Genomic DNA, 6000 nt, shown 5'->3' on the forward strand with positions numbered 1-6000 from the left:
TGCTTTGAGTCGTTGTTGGTACTTCATATTTAGCATCCAGCCTCTTTTTATGACTTTGAAAAGCAAAGTTAGCGGCTGTCGGGGTTTGATAGCACTGTTTAGATAAGACTTTGCTTTAGCAAAAAAAGTTAAGTTGTTGGCTTTACGACGTATTTCCTTACAAGGGGAATTTTGCCGATGTTGTAAGCTAGTTACACGTTAAAACCACAAGTCAATCACACATGGTTCGAGTTGGATTCCGAGTCTTTGCATTTAGCAGCAATGCTTTTATCTGCATTTAACAAAATCATAACCATGTATTTGATCTAATGGATTCAACTATCCGACGTCAACATATGGATGCTAGAGTAAGACTACCATATCTTTCCCCAACTTTAATGATTATTTTATTTTTACTTCAGTTTTGATTACTCCCTCATCCTCCTCACGTCTTCTATCTCCACACTTCAAACTTGACCCCTCCTCCCTCCTGACTCGCAGTTCCTTCTGTAAGATAAAATTGTTGCAAAAAAATTAGGATTTAATTGTTCTGTGGACATTCTTCTCACTAGGGCGAAATACACACAAACACACACATGAACATACATACAAACATACATACATACATAATGTGTGTTGTTTCATTTTTCATATTAAACAAATTAAATTAGTTATAATTAGAGGTGAAATTTTTTACCAAATTACCATACCAATCGAATTACCAACCATACTATACCAAAGTTGTGCCAAAAAATATGTACCATTGGTAATGGTGCGGTATTTTTTGGTATGGTAATGATATTCAAAACTATTACCAGTGATATACCATACTGTACCACTACTATTAATATTATATCATTTATTTTTTCATTTATATATAATTAGGTATTATTATCATTATATATTCACTTTATATTTTTTTTCCTATTCATTTATCCAATCATCTCACCATCTAACCTCTACTTTCCCAATAAAAAAACCTAAGCCTTATTGCACTACAACTTTTCATCTTTTCACTCATCTAGCCACCGACTTCATCTTTGTTGCTCCAATTCCGGCGTCTCTCTCTCTCCGGAGTCCATCTTATGTTCTCCTTCATCAAATTGGAATGTCTTTCTTCCTGACTTCGTCTATCAAGTTAATTTTTGTACAATTTTAAAGAATGTAGAGATTGAATTTAGGAATCTTTGTACTATTTTTTTTTAGGCATATTGTGTAACGACTTATCCCCAAAAGTTACAGTCTTAACAATTTTTAAATGTGAAATTTCGAAAATGCCCTTCGAGGCAAATGTATTGACTTTTGTTGACTGCCTTGTCGAGTTACATAAGATCCATTTTCTTGGCGTATTCTCGCAGTACTTGTCGCTACGAACGCATGGGCGCAAATGGAGCACAATTTGGAGTTATAACGAAGGAGATATTAACGTTTTAAGTTGGGGGCATTTTAGTACATTAATAAAGTTCAAGAAAGCTCCAGATTTTTGGAGCAAAATCTGGAAAGCCACGTGTGTGGCCCAGATTAAAAGAAAAGAGAGATGGTCGGTGCGGATGGAAGATAAAGGAGAGAAAGGAGGGGGAACCGGACCAATGAGGAAATGAGAGATGAGAGAGTAACCAATCAAAGAAGAGAGAAAGGAAGGAAAGGAGAAACAAGGACGAGAAGGGGAACCAAACCGGATTCCCCTTAACCCGCGAACCCGGTTGCGACCCATAGGTTTCTCCAGCGAAATTCATCATTTTTCCGATGTATTGGGCAGATTTACCACTCCCAATCATCATATAAACCTTTCTTCTACCATTTCTATATCAAATTTGAGGAGATTAGGTTCAGAATTGGGAAGAAATGAGCCCGTGGGTGCCGTGAGACTCTTGGCCGAGATCCACCAAATCTGAAATGTGTTATTCCAATTATTACTACCATTAGACTCCCCCTGAGGTCTGGAACAAAGCATATACATTGGTTAAGGTGTCGGAGTTTGTTTAGAGTCGAATCAATAACCACCTATTTTTAGGATGCCGACAGGTTTTCATGAAATTGGGGCTTTTCCCAGCCAAATTGACCTTAGTCAGAGGTATGAAAGTTGCTTTACTCACTGAGATCTTCATTTTTGTGAAGTTTGAGAATTTTTAGAAATAATTGAATTATCCGGCGAGTCGGGGCGGCCGACCGCCACCTGCGGCGGCGCGTGGGCCAAGACATTCCCTGACCTTCCTAAGCTAAATTTGAATCCCCAATTTCATATGTGAAGTCCGATTGATGAATTTTCGTCATTTGAACCTAGTTCCATTAAGGTTCGCCACTCGATTATTATAGTAATCGACAATCTGACAGTTGGAGTGTCACTAAACTTTGATACGTTATAGTACATAATATTTGAGGATATTAGAAACTTACGGATCGGGAATCCAACTTACAGATCTTCCCGAATAGGATATGTAAGTTGCATGTTCTATTGATAAGAATTCTAAGACATGATTTGATAATTGTTCTAGGCGTCGATCATTCGTGACACCTTGATATTTGTGCTAGGGAGTTGTAGCGTGAACTCCAAGTGAGTGGGCTTTTGGTTTTCTATATATACGTATATATATGTTTTCCATTTTCCCAAAAATTGTTTTAAATGGATTTACGTTTTTAAATATTATGTCAATTGCATTACATTTTAGTATATGTATTAGTATAGATATGCATATTATTGCAAGACGCTGCGGACGCCCAGGTAAGCTTCAGGTGAGTGCATATTGATGATAGTGATTGTAGTGTGTATGGTTATGTTTAAAAGCATTTAGTGTTCATTATCCTGCACCCTGGTGTTAGTGCTCCGCCCGAGGCCAGGGCCTAACCTTCACGTGATCGTTCACCTCCCGCACCACACGCTCACCTTGGATCTAAGGCAGGTGCCAGCCTGTCGTACATACCACATTAAGTGGTTTCGACTCGTAGGTGACTTGCGATACTTCGCATAGCCTTCACGTGATCGTAGCACTTGAGCGTATCTATTTACACCCAGCATGTCGTACAAACCACATTAGGTGGTTCCGACTCGTGTGCAAGAATTGGTTAATGAGCTATAGGTTCAGCCGTACAGGTCACGTTAGGTAACTCCGGCTGACATATCATTTTATATTGATTCACATCACCTGTCCTACATATTTATTACTGAGATACTTGACATGACACACACTTTGGTTTTCATTGCTCTCAAGCCTGATTTCTATATACGTATGTATTATTAATTTTTGGGAAATTATACGGGTTTTACAACTAGGGGTTATAACGTTTTCAAAAAGTTTTTATTAAAACTTTATTTTCAGGCCCACTCACCCTTGTTTTTCGCCCCTCCAGGTTTTAGTTGCTAAAAGTTCGTATTGACGAGGGTATGATCCTTACCCACACTATTGTACTTTACTTATGCTCTGAGGGTATGATCCTTATCCACACTACTGTACTTTACTTATGCTTTGACGTCGCGTGTGAAATGGATTCATTCCCACTCACAACACACTCTTGTCTTTAGGTACTTTTAGGTTTAGATTTATTCACATTTTCCATATCACTACACTTTATGGCTTCGTCACCTTCCGGGTGTCGGCCAGCACAACTCGATTGTCCTAGTGGACATTCCGGGTGGGGGTGTGTCATATTGGGTTCTTTCAGCAATTCTTCCATCTATTTACTTCTTGTTTCTTAAATGAATCTCTATAAATTCTCATAATTAAATAAAAAAAAAGTTTTAGAAACCCAAAGGGAATGGCCAAAACACGTTTGGGCCTTGAATTAGGTTGGAAAAAAAAAATCAAATTTTGGCCCAAAACAAAGTGGTAATTACCATTACCATACCATGCCAACCGAACTATTTGGCATGTTGAAATTTGGTATACCGAAAGTTTGGCACAGTAATGATAATAGATTTTATCATACCAAAAGTTTGGTATGATAATTAGTACATGGGTTTTGGTACGGTAATCGTACCAATACCACCCCTAGTTATAATTGTCATTATTTGGTTGTTGGTGAGAAAGTGAGTTTATTTGTCATTATTTGTGGTTAGTGGGAAATTAAGATGGAGTCTTTAGCCTTTCATCTTTTGTACCTCTTGTAACCTTTTTTTTTCTTTGTTAATTTGTGTTTATTACCCTATTCACTAAGGGTGATAATAAACATATACTTATTAGCATTTTCCCATTATATTTTCATTTATGATCCCACCACCAGTTTCATCACAACTACAATCTTTATTCCTTCATATTTTCTATCTTTTACTTATTGGCCAAAGAAGGGTGTTCTTGTGGTGGAGCTTTGGACTATTCTCCTTTTTGTGCAGAAGGGTTTGAGCCAAACATAATTTAGTTGGGTTGTATTTTTGGAAGGGACAAGTCAAGAGATATACTGCATACACAATTTAGTTGTATAAATAAAGTGTAAGAGCATAGAAAATAAAACCAAAATCTTGCTTTGAGTTGTTGTTGGTACTTCATAAGAGGAGATCCACCCCACCTTTTTTTGCCCAGCACCCTGTCCAAACCCTCCAGCCCGTGAAACAGCCTGGCACCCAGCCCATGCCAGGCAGCAGGCCAGCCCATTTCGGACAGACCCAGAAGCCGGTCCAAAACGTTGGCGCGTGCACAACACTCGCGACTGGGCGCGAGTAGGCGACAGCACTGCAGCGCGCGGGCCCCGTGTTTCAGCGCAAGTGGGTTCGAACGGGTGAGGGCTACGTGGCCCTCCTCAGAGTCGTTGGATTTCCAACGGCTAGTTTTTGTAGGCCGTTGGATTTCCAACGGTAAAAAAAATTTAAATTTGACTTTTAAAATGGACCGTCCGATCACAGATCAACGGTCCACGTTTTTTTCACCAAAAAAAAAAAAAAAAAGCCCAACAGTCAGAATTTTGACCGTTGGCCACGTGGCAGCTGATTGGCTGTTGGATTTGATTATTTTTCAAATTCAACGGTCCAGATTAATTACAACATTAAAATTTATTAAAAATTAATTAAAAATTGTGAAATTTTTTTAAAAAATACAGAAAAATTTTAAAATTTTTTTTTTTTTTTTTCTATAAATACCTAACCCTCATCTTCCACCTTACACCACATTTCAATATTTTCTACACTTTCTACATTTGAATATTTTGTACACTTTGAGAGAAAAAAATGACTTCGTGGAAGCTCAGTGAAGATGTTACGTTGTGTGAATGTTGGGTTCGCACTACTCATGACCCGATTACGGGTAATGAGATGGATAAGCGAGAAATGTGGAGTAAAATTACGAAAGCGTTTTGTGATGTACATGGAAAAGATGCCAGATCTAGTCAAGGTCTTCAAGGTCGTTGGAAAAAACTCAACGCATCCTTTACTTGTTGGAAAAACGACATCTCTCATGCTTCTGGTAATCTGCGTAGCGGGACAAGTTTAGCGGATGAGGTAACAATATTTTTATTTATTTATATGCATTCCACCCACATCAATATTTTAATTTATTTAATTTCTTATGTAATTTCTATGTAATATGCATTCCACGCCCATCAATATTGTAATTTATTTATTTGTGTTACACCCACATCAATATTTTAATTTATTTAATTTCTTATGTAATTTCTATGTAATTTCTTATGTAATTTATATGCATTCCACGTCCATCAATATTTTAATTTATTTATTTGTGTTACACCCGTATTTTTTAATACTATCTTATCCCACATTTTTATAGACACTACAAGCACAAGCATTCTACAATGCAAAGAACCATAACAAATCATTCAACAAATGGGAATGTTGGCAAATTGTCAAAGATTGCCCTAGATACAAAATTGTGGCAACCGGTCCAGAAGTTGTCATGCACGGTATGGGTCTACACAGTTCGCCAGAAGCAGACACAGCCGAACAAGAAGCCAACACATTTGAAGACACGGAAGGGACGCCTGAAGAAGTGCCAGAGACCCAACCGACTCGTCAGTCCCTCAGGTCTCAAGGTAAAAAGGCATCAAAGAAAAAAGGTAGTTCTTCCAAAAATGACTACA

The sequence above is a fragment of the Pyrus communis genome, chromosome 17 (assembly GCF_041283825.1).
Source record: "Pyrus communis isolate YQ-2024b chromosome 17, ASM4128382v1, whole genome shotgun sequence".
Classification (NCBI taxonomy): domain Eukaryota; kingdom Viridiplantae; phylum Streptophyta; class Magnoliopsida; order Rosales; family Rosaceae; genus Pyrus; species Pyrus communis.